The 16,103-nt window shown below is 48.3% G+C and overlaps 1 protein-coding gene across 2 annotated transcripts in view; it reads right to left on the bottom strand.

Moving 5' to 3' along the window:
- The window catches only part of EIF5B (eukaryotic translation initiation factor 5B), a 90,833-nt gene that overhangs the window by 73,827 nt on the left and 903 nt on the right, over positions 1 to 16,103 (bottom strand). The gene's annotated exons all lie outside the window — the stretch shown is intronic.

Here is a 16,103-nt window from a genome sequence, read left to right as displayed (position 1 = left end):
CTGCGAGTGAGCCCACTGTGCGCTGAAATTCTTGAGGCGACCCCCCACCGCCCCTGAGTCCGCTTGTAAGGTCCCAGCGTCATGCTGAGGCCTTTGCAGAAGCCGGGGAGGACTTCTGCTCCTGGGAAAGGGGCTGCTTGCTGCAGTCTCTTACCCTTTCCTTTGCCTCGGGGCAAATATGAATGTCCTTTTGCTCGCTTGTTCTTATAGGAACGAAAGGACTGCGGCTGAAAAGACTGCGTCTTTTTCTGCTGGGAGGGGACTTGAGGTAAAAAGGTGGACTTCCCGGCTGTTGCCGTGGCTACCAAATCCGATAGACCGACCCCAAATAATTCCTCCCCTTTATACGGCAATACTTCCATATGCCGTTTGGAATCCGCATCGCCTGACCACTGTCGTGTCCATAGACTTCTTCTGGCAGATATGGACATCGCACTTACTCTTGATGCCAGAGTGCAGATATCCCTCTGTGCATCTCGCATATAAAGGAATGCATCCTTTAATTGCTCTATAGTCAATAAAATACTGTCCCTATCCAGGGTATCAATATTTTCAGTCAGGGAATCCGACCAAGCCACCCCAGCACTGCACATCCAGGCTGAGGCGATTGCTGGTCGCAGTATAACACCAGTATGTGTGTATATACTTTTTAGAGTATTTTCCAGCCTCCTATCAGCTGGATCCTTGAGGGCGGCCATATCAGGAGACGGTAACGCCACTTGTTTGGATAAACGTGTGAGCGCCTTGTCCACCCTAGGGGGTGTTTCCCAGCGCGCCCTAACCTCTGGCGGGAAAGGGTATAACGCCAATAACTTCTTTGAAATTACATCACACACGTCATTCAATTCCTCTGATTCAGGAAAAACTACAGGTAGTTTTTTCAGACCCCACATAATACCCCTTTTTGTGGTACTTGCAGTATCAGAGATATGCAAAGCCTCCTTCATTGCCGTGATCATATAACGTGTGGCCCTACTGGAAAATACGTTCGTTTCTTCACCGTCGACACTAGATTCGGTGTCCGTGTCTGGGTCTGTGTCGACCGACTGAGGCAAAGGGCGTTTTACAGCCCCTGACGGTGTTTGAGATGCCTGTACAGGTACTAACTGGTTTGCCGGTCGTCTCATGTCGTCAACCGACTTTTGCAGCGTGCTGACATTATCACGTAATTCCATAAACAAAGCCATCCATTCCGGTGTCGACTCCCTAGGGGGTGACATCACCATTACCGGCAATTGCTCCGCCTCCACACCAACATCGTCCTCATACATGTCGACACACACGTACCGACACACAGCAGACACACAGGGAATGCTCCGATAGAAGACAGGACCCCACTAGCCCTTTGGGGAGACAGAGGGAGAGTTTGCCAGCACACACCAAAGCGCTATAATTATATAGGAACAACCTTATATAAGTGTTGTTTCCTTATAGCTGCTTAAATATATATAATATCGCCAAAAAATGCCCCCCCTCTCTGTTTTTTACCCTGTTTCTGTAGTGCAGTGCAGGGGAGAGCCTGGGAGCCTTCCTAGCAGCGGAGCTGTGTAGGAAAATGGCGCTGTGTGCTGAGGAGATAGGCCCCGCCCCCTATTCCGGCGGGCTCTTCTCCAGGTTTTTCTGAGACCTGGCAGGGGTGAAATACATCCATATAGCCTCATGGACTATATGTGATGTATTCTTTTTAGCCAGAAAGGTATTAACATTGCTGCCCAGGGCGCCCCCCCCAGCGCCCTGCACCCTCAGTGACCGCCGGTGTGAAGTGTGCCTGAGCGCAATGGCGCACAGCTGCAGTGCTGTGCGCTACCTCATGAAGACTGAAAAGCCTTCAGCCGCCGGTTTCTGGACCTCTTCTTACTTCGGCATCTGCAAGGGGGTCGGCGGCGCGGCTCCGGTGACCCATCCAGGCTGTACCTGTGATCGTCCCTCTGGAGCTAGTGTCCAGTAGCCTAAGAAGCAAATCCATCCTGCACGCAGGTGAGTTCACTTCTTCTCCCCTAGGTCCCTCGTTGCAGTGAGCCTGTTGCCAGCAGGACTCACTGAAAATAATAAAACTATCAAAACTTTTACTCTAAGCAGCTCTTTATGAGAGCCACCTAGATTGCACCCTGCTCGGACGGGCACAAAAACCTAACTGAGGCTTGGAGGAGGGTCATAGGGGGAGGAGCCAGTACACACCACCTAGTGGTCAAACTTTTAAATTTTGTGCCCGGTCTCCTGCGGAGCCGCTATTCCCCATGGTCCTGACGGAGTCCCCAGCATCCACTAGGACGTCAGAGAAATAAACAATGTATTCCATACCGTAATACTGGCACAGTACAGGACCTTTGGCACTTTGGGCAATGTACGGCTAAAAGGAGACAAAGCAAAAATGGTCAAACCAATGTCACCCATCTCATCATTGTGAGACTGAAGCATTCCCTGTCCTGTGGTGATTTATCGGGATCCGGTTGCAATACAGATGCAGTAATCCCGACATGAAGCACAATGCTGTCACCAGCATCCCGGCACGGATAACAATGCCGATTGAGGGACTGGTGGGAAAACCGAGAGGTTGGGGGGGGGCGGGGGGGTTAGGTACCAATGGGGACCTTTAGAGTTAGCCTGCAGGGTAGGTGGGGGGTGCTTTAAATATCAGGATGCCACGAATCAGTATTTTGACCACCGGCACCCCAACCACCGGTATTTCAGCCCCAGTCAGATTTATCAACCTACATACAGGTCTCCAACAACACTCTTGCTAAGAAGCTAGAGTGTAACATCTATGAGCCAGATAAAGACCAGCAAGAGTTCTTGCCTCCAAAATGCCCGATGGTGCAGGCATCCACCAGCAAGCTGCTCAGTTGTCTTGAGAAGTCCATCTGTCATAGGTGTAACAAAGCTGAAGCATCTGTCACCTGCAGATGTTGCTCTATGGCTGATGAGTATAGACCAACCTCTCATTGGATACTGTCAGAACATAGGCTTTATCACCCCGGCTAATGTAGTCTCTCTCTCTACATGCTCTGCAGAGAGGTCATTGCATCAGAGCTGGACAGTAAGCTGGAAGCCTTTTGGAGCCGTTGCCTCTGTTATTGACCAGATGAGGATGATGTACATCAATGCTGACTCCCATATTTCACCCAGATCTTTGATGATCTTAGAGCTGAGGGAGGACATGAGGACATAAAAATGGCTCAGGATAGTATTGGACAAGTAATAGTCATGATTTGTTGGTGTTCTATAAAAAAAAGAGGTTGCCGGATATCATAGTTCCAGGCCCCATTGACTAACCCAGCAGAGCTGTGACACAGCCATTGGTGCTCCTTCTGGTCGCTAGGGAGACATCTCTGTGCTTCATGCTTGTCAACCAGCTAGAAGGTTAGCATCCATCCTAAAGCCATCTTCTGCACTGTCCGAATATGGGCGCTGCCATCTTGGCCAATACCACAAGACTGACCAACAACCAGTGTCCACTACCTGTACATATAGTCCGCTTAGCCTATCTGGGACAAGAGCCCTTTATTTAAACCAGCTCTGACAGTGAGCTTATTGCCAGAAACACTTCTCTCTAGAGACATGCTTCCTGGCAGTGTACCCACACATCTGTTTCTGTTCAGGTACACATGGTCTCCTGCTATCAGCTCCAGACTGTGTACCAGACACCGCAAGCTCAACAGTCAGCTCCAGGCTGTACACCACACATAGCAAGCTCCACCTTCAGTGCAGCTTAACTCAGCATATGTAAATTGTATAGCCTATCTCAAGCCCGGATAAATGGGGTGGGGTGGATTCAGTTGTGAAGGAACCGTAATGCCCAGCTACGTAGCCAAAGGCAGGACAACACTCAAAAGTACAGCAGCACCGAAGCATCCAAGGCAGGTGGGCCCAATGGCAAAAAATGTCAACTGCAAAACAAAGTTTGAGGTCACGCACTGACAACTAAAAACCTGTTAAGCCTCAGATTCATCGACCAACCAAAGAAGCAAGGAAAATATAACAATAAATTATACGTAATGCATAAGATAATTACTAACAAAAAAAACTAAACACAGTGCACAAAACCCCATAGGTTATACGGGATTAGTATGAGATCCCGGCGCACAAAATAATGACGCCAGGATCCCGATTTAGATGCCGACAGGGGTAAGGGGTGTTCTCCCCTCTCCACAACCCCCCAAAACCTCTCTACCCGCAGCCTAACCCTAACCTCCCACCTTGGTGCCTAACACTAACCAGCCCCTGTAGCTGCCTAAACCCAACCCTGCGCCCCCACCCCAACCCTCCGTGGGAGGAGGGGGTGCCTAACCCTCCCCTCTGCCTAATCCTAGCACTTCCCCAGCAGCCTAAACCTAGCCTCACCGCTGCCTAATCCTAGCACTCCCCCCAGCAGCCTAAACCTAACCTCCCCCCCAGCTTACCTGTGCGCCGCAGTCTGTCCTCGTTCGGGATCCTGCTGTCTGTATTCCGTAGACGGGATCATACACCCATTCTGGATACCGGTGTCGGTATTCAGAATAGGGTCTGTATTCTGACTGCCGGGATACAGACAGCCAGGATCCTGACTGCTTCCCGGTTATATGACCACTGCGCCCAGCACTGGCATAGGTTGCTTTAGGAACTACTAGCAAGTTAAGCCAAGACATCAACATGATTTCAGGCCAGCCCTGATTCCAAGACCACCTTGATTTCTGCATGCCTGTGCAGTCAGAAAACCCCATGGTTAATCACAAATTTATGAAGCGTAGTATAGATTAATGTTCCGAGACCACATATCACATTTAATTAACACACATGCTAATTAAAAAAAACAAGATGCTATGGTTACTATCTCCCATGAGAGGGAATGAAGAAGGGGCAAATACCTTTATTAGCGGAATATACAGTTCCTTGCTAAAGTATTCACCCCCCTTTGCATTTTTCATGCTTTGTTGCCTCACAACCTGGAATTAAAATGGATTGTTTGAAGGTTTGCATCGCTTCATTCACCAGACAGAGGGGGGGAGGGGGGGGGGGCTCTTTCCTGTAAAAATTACCTGTAACCATACCTGAACCTATCTGTTGTTTGTTTGTGACACCTCCCCCTTTCTGACACCTGATATATAATTATCTCCAAGAATGACCAAGCAACTGCCATTGTTTGTCTGCGAGACGCATTGAATGGGAGCAGTATTTGGAAGGCATGCTGTTCCTTGTAGTGCCAATGGGAGATCCTGGGGGTGGCTCCCGGTAAGTTAGCTCTCTGTCTGGATGTGTTTTAGTAATCGCTTTTATCATGAGGCCTACTGTAGACAAATTACATGGCCCTATGTGGGCACTGCTATTATGTAGTGTTAGGACTGCTGATATCGGAGAAGCCGTGAAGTGGCTCAGCAGCTAAACATGTGTTTGCAAACATGTGTGACTAATTCTCTGAATTTCTATTACCAGATAGGTTCAGGTATGGTTACAGGTCATTTTTAGTGTGCTGGGGGGATACCCATGGGGGGAAAGAGTACCCCCCTCTCTGTCTGCTGTTTGTTTGTGACCCCTCCCCCTTTCTAGCACCTGATATATAATTATCTCCAGGAATGACCGAGCAACTGCCATTGTTTATCATTTCATTCACAGAACATGCCTACAACTTTGAAGATTTTTTTTATTGTGAAGTAAACAACAAATAGAACAAAATAACAGAAAACTTCAGCATGCATAACTATTCACCCCCCTAAAGTCAGTACTTTGTAGAGCCACCTTTTGCGGCAATTACAGCTGCAAGTCGCTTTGGATAAGGCTCTATGAGCTTGCCACATCTTGCCACTGGGATTTTTGCCCATTCCTCAAGGTAAAACTGCTCCAACTCCTTCATGTTGGATGGTTCCACTTGTGAATAGCAATCTTCAAGTCTGACCACAGATTCTCAATTGGATTGAGATCTGGGCTTTGACTAGGCCATTCCAACACATTTAAATGTTTCCCCTTAAACCACTTGAGTGTTGCTTTAGCAGTATGCTTCGGGTCATTGTCCTGCTGGAAAGTGAACCTCCATCCCAGTCTCAAATCACAGGCAGACTGAGACAGGTTTTGCTGAAGAATATCCTTGTATTTAGCACCATCCATCTTTCCCTCGACTCAAAACAGTTCACCAGTCTCTGGTGCTGAAAAGCATCCCCACAGCATGATGCTGACACCACATTTCACTGTGGGGATGGCGTTCTTGGGGTGGTGGAATGTGTTGGGTTTGCGCCAGACATAGCGTTTTCCTCGGTGGCCGAAAAGTTCAGTTTTAGTCTCATCTGACCAGAGCACCTTCCTCCATACATTTGGGGAGTCGTCCACATGCATTTTGGCAAACTCAAAACATGCCTTATTATTTTTAACACTAAGTAATGGCTTTTTTCTGGCCACTCTTCCATAAAGCCCAGCTCTATGGAGTGTACGGCTTATTGTGGTCACATGCGCAGATACACCAGTCTCTGCTGTGGAACTCTGCAGCTCCTTCAGGGTTACTTTTGGTCTCTGTGCTGCCTCTCTGATTAATGCCCTCCTTGCCCGGTCTGTGAGTTTTGGTGGCCGGCCTTCTCGACAGGTTTGTTGAGGTACCATGTTCTTTCCATTTGAAGATGTTGGATTTGATGGTGCTCCGGGGGATCATCAAAGATTTGGATATTTTTTTTTTTTTTTTATAACCCAACCCTGACTTGTACTTAACAACTTTGTCGCTGACTTGTTTGGAGAGCTCCTTGGTCTTCATGGTGTGATGCCTCTTGCTTAGTGGTGTTGCAGCCTATGGGGCCTTTCAGAAAAGGTATGTTTATACTGACAGATCATGTGACACTTAGATTGCACACAGGTGTACTTCATTTCACGAATTATATGACTTCTGATGGTAATTGGTTGCACCAGAACTTTTGAGGGGCTTAATAGCAAATGGGGTGAATACATATGCACATGCAAAGTTTCACATTTTTATTTATAAAAATTATTTTTTTATATAAATTATTCTCATTTCACTTCACCAACTTAAGACTATTTTGTGCAGATACATCACATTAAATTCTTATTTTTTTTTATATCTGAATTTTCTTACGGATAATTCTATTTCTCGTAGTCCGTAGTGGATGCTGGGAACTCCGTAAGGACCATGGGGAATAGCGGCTCTGCAGGAGACTGGGCACATCTAAAGAAAGCTTTAGGACTATCTGGTGTGCACTGGCTCCTCCCCCTATGACCCTCCTCCAAGCCTCAGTTAGGATACTGTGCCCGGACGAGCGTACACAATAAGGAAGGATTTTGAATCCCGGGTAAGACTCATACCAGCCACACCAATCACACCGTACAACTTGTGATATGAAACCCAGTTAACAGCATGATAACAGAGGAGCCTCTGAATAGATGGCTCACAACAAGAACCCGATTAGTTAACAATAACTATGTACAAGTATTGCAGACAATCCGCACTTGGGATGGGCGCCCAGCATCCACTACGGACTACGAGAAATAGAATTATCGGTAAGTAAATTCTTATTTTCTCTGACGTCCTAGTGGATGCTGGGAACTCCGTAAGGACCATGGGGATTATACCAAAGCTCCCAAACGGGCGGGAGAGTGCGGATGACTCTGCAGCACCGAATGAGAGAACTCCAGGTCCTCCTCAGCCAGGGTATCAAATTCGTAGAATTTTGCAAACGTGTTTGCCCCTGACCAAGTAGCTGCTCGGCAAGTTGTAAAGCCGAGACCCCTCGGGCAGCCACCCAAGATGAGCCCACCGTCCTTGTGAAAAGGGCTTTTATTGATTTAGGCTGCGGTAATCCTACCGCAGAATGCGCCAGCTGAATAGTGCTACAAATCCAGCGCGCAATAGACTGCTTAGAAGCAGGAGCACCCAGCTTGTTGGGTGCCATCAGGATAAACAGCGAGTCAGTTTTCCTGACTCCAGCCGTCCTGGAAAAATAAAATTTTCAGGGCCCTGACTACGTCCAGCAACTTGGAATCCTCCAAGTCCCCAGTAGCCGCAGGCACCACAATAGGTTGTTTCAAGTGAAAACCTGAGACCACCTTCGGGAGAAACTGAGGACGAGTCCTCAACTCTGCCCTATCCATATAGAAAATCAGATAAGGCCTTTTACATGACAAAGCCGCCACTTCTGACACACGCCCGGCCAAGGCCAAGGCCAACAGCATGACCACTTTCCACGCGAGATACTTTAGCTCCATGGTTTTAAGTGGCTCAACCAATGCGACTTTAGGAAATCCAACACCACGTTGAGATCCAAAAAGTGACACAGGAGGCACAAAAGGAGGCTGAATATGTAGTACTCCTTTAACCAAAGTCTGAACTTCAGGCAGTGAAGCCAGTTCTTTCTGGAAGAAAATCGACAGAGCCGAAATCTGGACCTTGATGGACCCCAATTTGACGCCCAAACGTCACCCCTGCTTGCAGGAAGTGCAGGAATCGACATAGTTGAAATTCCTCCGTCGGGGCCTTCATGGCCTCCCACCAAGCAACAAATTTTCGCCAAACGTGGCGATAATGTCTTGCGGTGACATCCTTCCTGGCTATGATCACGGTAGGGATGACTTCCTTCGGAATACCCTTTTCCTTTAGGATCCGGTGTTCTACCGCCATGCCGTCAAACGCAGCCGCGGTAAGTCTTGGAACAGACAGGGTCCCTGCTGCAGCAGGTCTTGTCTGAGCGGCAGAGGCCAAGGGTCCTCTGCCAGCATCTCTTGAAGTTCCGGGTACCAAGCTCTTCATGGCCAATCCGGAACCCCGAGTATGGTTTTCACTCCTCGCCTTCTTATTATTCTCAGTACCTTGGGTATGAGAGGTAGAGGAGGAGACACATAAACCGACTGGTACACCCACGGTGTCACTAGAGCGTCCCCAGCGATCGCCTGAGGGTCCCTTGACCTGGCGCAATATCTTTTCAACTTCTTGTTGAGGCGGGACGCCATCATGTCCACCCGTGGTCATTCCCAACGGTTTACCCGTATTTGGAAAACATCTGGATGAAGTCCCCATTCTCCTGGGTGTAGGTCGCCCATCGGAGAATCCTTGTGGCTTCTGCCATCGCCATCCTGCTTCTAGTGCCGCCCTGTCTGTTTACATGGGCGACCGCCGTGATGTCGTCTGATTGGATCAGTACCGCCTGGTTCTGAAGCAGGGGCCTTGCTTGGCTTAGGGCATTGTAAATGGCCCTTAGCTGCAGAATATTTATGTGAAGCGAAATCTCCTTGGAAAATTTCTTCCCTGTGTGACTGCACCCCAGCCCGGAAGGCTGGCATCTGTGGTCACCAGGACCCAGTCCTGTATTCCGAATCTGCGGCCCTCTAGTAGATGAGCCCTCTGCAGCCACCACAGCAGCGACACCCTGTTTCTTGCTGACAGGGTTATCCGCTGTTGTATCTGTAGATGGGACCCGGACCATTAGTCCCACAGGTCCCACTGGAACGTCCTTGCGTGGAGTCTTCCGAATGGAATTATACTTCGTACGAAGCTACCATTCTTCCCAGGACTCGTGTGCATTGATGTACCGACACCTGTCCTGGTTTTAGGATGTCTCTGACTAGAGATGACAACTCCTCGGCTTTTTCCACTGGAAAAAACACTCTTTTCTGGTCTGCGTTCAGAAACATTCCCAGGAACAGAAGACGTGTCGTCGGGACCAGCTGTGACTTTGGAATATTGAGAATCCAGTCGTGCTGTTGTAGCACTTCTGCTACCCCCACTACCAACTGTTCTTTGGACCTCGCCTTTATCAGGAGATCGTCCAAGTACGGGATAATAAAAACTTCCTTCTTGCGAAGGAGTATCGTCACTTCGGCCATTACCTAGGTAAAGACCTTCGGTGCCGTGGACAACTCCAACGGCCGCGTCTGGAACTGATAGTGACAGTCCTGTACCACATATCTGAGGTACTCCTGGTGAGGGGGGTAAATGGGGACATGCAGGTACGCATCCTTGATGTCCAGGGAGACCCTGTAATCCCCCTCGTCCAGGCTCGTAATAACCGCCCTGAGCGACTCCATCTTGAACTTGAATCTTCTGATATAAAAGTTCAAGTATTTTAATTTCAAGATGGGTCTCACCGAACCGTTTCGGTACCACAACCACTGTGGAATAGTAACCCCTTCCTTGCTGAAGGAGGGGTACCTTGACAATCACTTGTTGTGATTATAGTGTTGAATATCCACCAACACCGTCTCCCTGTCAGAGGGAGGTGCCGGTAAGGCAGATTTTAGGAAACGGCGGGGGGAAGAACGTCTCGAACTCCAGCCTGTACCCCTGAGATCCTGCTTGAAGGACCCAGGGATCCATGTAAGAGAGCCCACTGTCAGCTGAAATATCTGAGACGGGCCCCCACCGTACCCGGGTCCGCCTGAGCAGCCCCAGCACCATGCTGTGGACCTACCGGACGCAGGGAGGACTTCTGCTCTTGGGAACTAGCTGTGTGTTGCAGCTTTTTCCTCTACCCTTGCCTCTCGGCAGAAAGGATGAGCCTCTAGCCCTCTTGCTTTTCTGGGGCCGAAAGGACTGTACTTGATGATACGGTGCTTTCTTTTGTTGTGGGGTAGCCTGTGGCAAAAAAATCGATTTCCCAGCAGTAGCTGTGGAAACGAGGTCTGAAAAACTATCCCCAAACAGTTTTACCCCCTTATAGGGCAACTTCCATGTGCCGATTCGAGTCGGCATCGCCTGACCATTGTCAAGTCCATAACCCCCGTCTGGCGGCAATGGACCTAGCGCTTATTTTTGATGCCAGCCGGCAAATATCCCTCTGTGCATCACGCATGTATAAGACCACGTCTTTTATATGCTCTATTTTCAGCAAAATATTGTCCCTATCCATAGTTATTTTCCGACAGGGAATCTGACCACGCAGCGGGAGCACTGCACATCCATGCCGAAGCAACGGCTGGTCGCAATATAATGCCCTAGTGTGTGACCATATCTTATAGGGTAACCTCCTGCTTTCTATCAGCAGGTTCCTTCAGGGCGGCCGTATCCGGAGACGGTAGTGCCACCTTTTCTGATAAGCGTGTAAGCGCTGTATCTACCCTATGGGGTGTTTCCCCCGTGACCTATCCTCTGGCGGGAAAGGGTACGCTGCCAATAACCATTGGAGAAATTATCAATTTCTTACCGGGGGAAGACCACTCTTCCTCACACACCTCATTTAATTTCTCAGATGCAGGAAAAACTACTAATAGTTTTCTCTCACCAAAGACAATACCCTTTTATGTGGTACCTGGGGTATAATCATAAATGTGTAATACATTTTTCATTGCCTCAATCCTGTAATGGGTGGACCTATTTGGAGGGTACACCAGTCTCATCGATGTCGACACTGGAGTCAGTATCCGTGCCGACATCTGTGTCTGTTATCTGAGGTAGCGGGCGATTTTAAAGCCCCCCATGACATTTGAGACGCTGGAACAGGCACAAGCTGAGTAGCCGGCTGTTCCGTGTCGTCGACCTTTTATGTAAGGAGTTGACACTTTCACGTAATCCTTCCATAAGTTCAACCACCCCGGTGTCGACCCCGCAGGGGGTGACAACATATTTACAGGCATTCGCTCCGCCTCCACCTCATTATCCTCCACATACCTGTCGACACAACCGTACCGACACACAGCACACACACAGGGAATGCTCTGATAGAGGACAGGACCCCACAAAGCCCTTTGGGGAGACAGAGGGAGAGTATGCCAGCACACACCAGGGCGCTATATATCACAGGGATAGCACCTATAAAAAAGTGTTCTCCCTTATAGCTGCATATATTTGTATACTGCGCCTAAATTGTGCCCCCCCTCTCTTTTTAACCCTTTCTGTAGTGTAGTGACTGCAGGGGAGAGCCAGGGAGCTTCCCTCCAACGGAGCTGTGAGGGAAAATGGCGCCAGTGTGCTGAGGAGATAGGCTCCGCCCCCTTCTCGGCGGACTTTTCTCCCGCTTTTTTCTGGAATCTGGCAGGGGTTAATATACATCCATATAGCCCTGGGGGTTATATGTGATGTATTTTTGCCAGCCAAGGTGTTTATATTGCTGCTCAGGGCGCCCCCCCCCCCCCAGCGCCCTGCACCCATCAGTGACCGGAGTGTGTGGTGTGCATGAGGAGCAATGGCGCACAGCTGCAGTGCTGTGCGCTACCTTGGTGAAGACTGATGTCTTCTGCCGCCGATTTTCCGGACCTCTTCTTGCTTCTGGCTCTGTAAGGGGGCCGGCGGCGCGGCTCTGGGACCGGACTCCGAGGCTGGGCCTGTGTTCGATCCCTCTGGAGCTAATGGTGTCCAGTAGCCTAAGAAGCCCAAGCTGGCTGCAAGCAGGCAGGTTCGCTTCTTCTCCCCTTAGTCCCTCGATGCAGTGAGCCTGTTGCCAGCAGGTCTCACTGAAAATAAAAAACCTAAAACTAACTTTTATCTAAGAAGCTCAGGAGAGCCCCCTAGATTGCACCCTGCTCGGTCGGGCACAAAAATCTAACTGAGGCTTGGAGGAGGGTCATAGGGGGAGGAGCCAGTGCACACCAGATAGTCCTAAAGCTTTCTTTAGATGTGCCCAGTCTCCTGCGGAGCCGCTATTCTCCATGGTCCTTACGGAGTTCCCAGCATCCACTAGGACGTCAGAGAAATACAAAATTACAGGTTGTAATGTAACAAAATAGGTAAAAAGCCAAGGGGGGTGAATACTTTAGCAAGGCACTGTAGGTAACCATCAATCATTACAGAAAATGGGTAGTGAGGTGGGGGTGTCCCAGGGAAATGGAGAGAGATCATTTATGATACTACTTGATTTCTTTGACTGGCTCCCTCATTCCTTATACTCTGACATCCCTACTGATAATCAATATTGTCCCTGTGGCTCTACACTACTGTCTCTAACCTCCTCTCCTAAGCTATCCCAATGGAATAATTCTTCTGGGTATATTAGCAATAGTATGTCAAATATGCCTATCATCAGCAGCCTTGACCGATAGTTTTAAAACAGCAACAGGAATCAATTGGCGGGATGTAATGGAGTCTGAGATCGCCACAGGTGCAGGATGCTGGCCGATCTCCAATATTATTTTAAAGGGGCAAACACTTTTAAGGGCCCCATACACTTGTCCGACCTCATGTCGGAGGCGATTACCCCGGGAGCCTCCCGGGGGAGGGGGGGGGGGCGGCAGGATCGCCCAGGATACAGCGGATGCTGTCCCTTTGCATCCGATGTATCCTGGGCGATCCCAGCCATGCACCCAGGTCGGACCAGATTGAATGTGCAGCACATTCAATCTGGAGGATCCGATCCGATGCTCACGGGAACGCGCATCGGATCGGTCCGGAGACACCTCAAAAATGCCCGATTTCACCCAATATATCGGGCCGAATGCCCGAATTGGGCATTATCACTCTAATGTATGGGGCACTTTACAAAGCAAAACCATGCCTTGTAATTGATTGCCCCTTTAAAAAAAATGTCCAAGATCGTCCGGCATCCCACTCCTCCGGCGATCTCGGACTCCGTTACATCCCGCCATATGATTTAGCATTGATTTCTGTTGCTATCTTAAATCCATCGGTCAAAGTAAATCACCAAAAGCTTTGACAACCAGCGGGTTAGAAAATATACCCCTTCAACCAATTGGAATGGCCACTGACTTGATTGACTGGGATGTGATGAATGTAGTAAAAAAAAAGCCTACTGCCTTGTCCTCTGAATGACCTAATACTGCTACTTTTATCAATCTCCATCACAAGTAGTCTAACATTTCCCTACTTAAAGAAGCTGGCAGTGACCAGAGAAATTGGCTTTACCGCAGGTAGCTCCTGGGGTTACTCATTTGCAGCCTGCAATTACTGTAGATATCTAATTGCACCCTCCTGAGGTGTGAACAGAAATCTGCGGTAAGTAGGAGTTTCTGCCCTTACCACGACCGCGTTGACCTAAAGCGCCAGGCACTTAACCCAGAATCTACAGGTTAACACACATTAGCCACGATCTCAACACACAAGCAAATGGGCTTATAACTAAATACAAACCATGGAAAGCATTGCTGCTATTTGAGTCCTGCCCAAAGTGGCAACATAATTAACTGTGAAACCTTGATGCAGTGGAGTGGTGCGGATCTTTTATCTTAACAAATCTTTACTGAGAAACAAGATTATAAACAAGATACTACCAACTAATATCTCTTCTCTCAAAATATATCCCAACTAGATCACTCTACTCAAGATCTACATATCATCATCCACTCATTACCTACTGCCCTTCATGATTACAAGACTTTTTCCAGGCTTCGCCCACCCCGTGGAATGCTCTCCTAGAGGAAAACTCACCTCTTCAGTTAAGCTTATCAGTCCCTTAACCTCCCTACGTTATTTTACCTAACTCCCTTCTTCAAAGTTCAAACAATATTTACATGTGTTCTTTCCAGACTCCTGGCCACCATTACCATATGACTAGATCAGTGGTTCTCAAACTCGGTCCTCAGGACCCCACACAGTGCATGTTTTGCAGGTAACCCAGCAAGTGCACAGGTGTATTCATTATTCACTGACACATTTTAAAAGGTCCACAGGTGGAGCAAATGATTTCACTTGTGATTCTGTGAGGAGACCTGCAAAACATGCACTGTGTGGGGTCCTGAGGACCGAGTTTGAGAACCTGTGGACTAGATCATACAGTTGACTAACCACTTTCTATATGTACTGTAGCAGTTAATATAATGTATCCAATTCTTTTTACCTGCAGATTTTAAGATAGCAAGCAGGGCCCTGTTACCTCTGCGTCGGTTAATACTGTATTTTGTTTTATTACTGTGTTCCCAATTGTAAAGAGCAAAGGAATGTGCTAGCACTATATAAATAAAGGTTATTATAGAATTCCCCATGATATTCTTGTTATCTGCATTCAACACATCTACAACAAAAATAATGGGGCAGATGTATTTAGCCTGGAGAGGATATAAAGAAGTGATAAGTGGAAGGTGAAAACGCACCAGCCAGTCAGTTCCTGTCATTTTTCAAATCTGTAATGACTGGCTGGTGCGTTATCACCTGACGCTTATCACTTCTTCATCCCTTCTACAGGTTAATACATCTGATTGTTGGTGCCTAAAGGCCAGTACTCACTGGCCGATGTGAGAGAGATGTGTGCTGAGCGAACCGCTCAGCACACATCTCTCCCGCCGCTCAACACAGCGCGATGTATGCTGAGCGTGCGGGGGGAGGGGGGGGGAGAGGGGGGGGGAGACGGGGGGGGGGGGGGGAGACGGGGGGGAGACGGGGGGGGGGGGAGAGACGGGGGGGGGGAGACGGGGGGGGGGGGGGGCGCTCACTTCACCCAGCAGGTGAAGTAAGCGATCCGCTAGATTGGCCTGCATGCAGGCCAATCTAGCAGCAGCGATGATGATGTGGCTATCGCTGTGAGGGGTACACACGGAGAGATCACTGCTTAAAATCTAAGCAATCTAGTCAGATTGCTTAGATTTTAAGCAGCGATCGCTCTGTGAGTACCCCCCTTAACTTTCTGTATTTCAACAGATTCTTTTGCCTCCAGAGGTCCTGCTAGCTCTTAAACTTGTCTCCAGCTCCTAAATCCCACATTATTTTGCTCAACTTTTGATTTTGTAAATTCCTTTAAAAACACAAAGCATACAGACACGGAACCGTTTAATCGATGGCCAATGTAAAACATTGGGCAGACTTGCCAGAATCACGCCAATGGCTGCAAGTCACATGCCCAAAGTGTGTTTAATAAACAATAGAATCTAATATCAAACTTTTGTCAGAAAACAGTGGGGTAGATGTATTAAGCCTGGAGAAGTGAAAAAGCAGTGATAAATGCAAGGTGATAACGCACCAGCCAATCAACTCCTGTCATTTTTCAAGCCTGTAATGATTGGCTGGTGTGTTATCACCTTCCACTTATCCAGTCTTAATACATCTGCCCCGAGGGTCCAAAGTTCAACATTTTGCTCACCACAATCAAAAAATAGTTGTACTGCTGTGTGAGGGGCTACATTACCCTCATAAGCAAGTAGTTGTATGAAAAACATATCAAGTAGACCTGTTGGACTGCAGTGTTTTTGCATTGTCTTAGAATTTAATTGATTAAAATGAAAAAATATCCTTCAGTGAAAAAAATTTCACATATCCTCCA

This window comes from Pseudophryne corroboree, chromosome 2, assembly GCF_028390025.1.
Source record: "Pseudophryne corroboree isolate aPseCor3 chromosome 2, aPseCor3.hap2, whole genome shotgun sequence".
Classification (NCBI taxonomy): domain Eukaryota; kingdom Metazoa; phylum Chordata; class Amphibia; order Anura; family Myobatrachidae; genus Pseudophryne; species Pseudophryne corroboree.
Note: the sequence above shows the minus strand (reverse complement) of the source record. Positions and strands in the feature narration are given on the sequence as shown.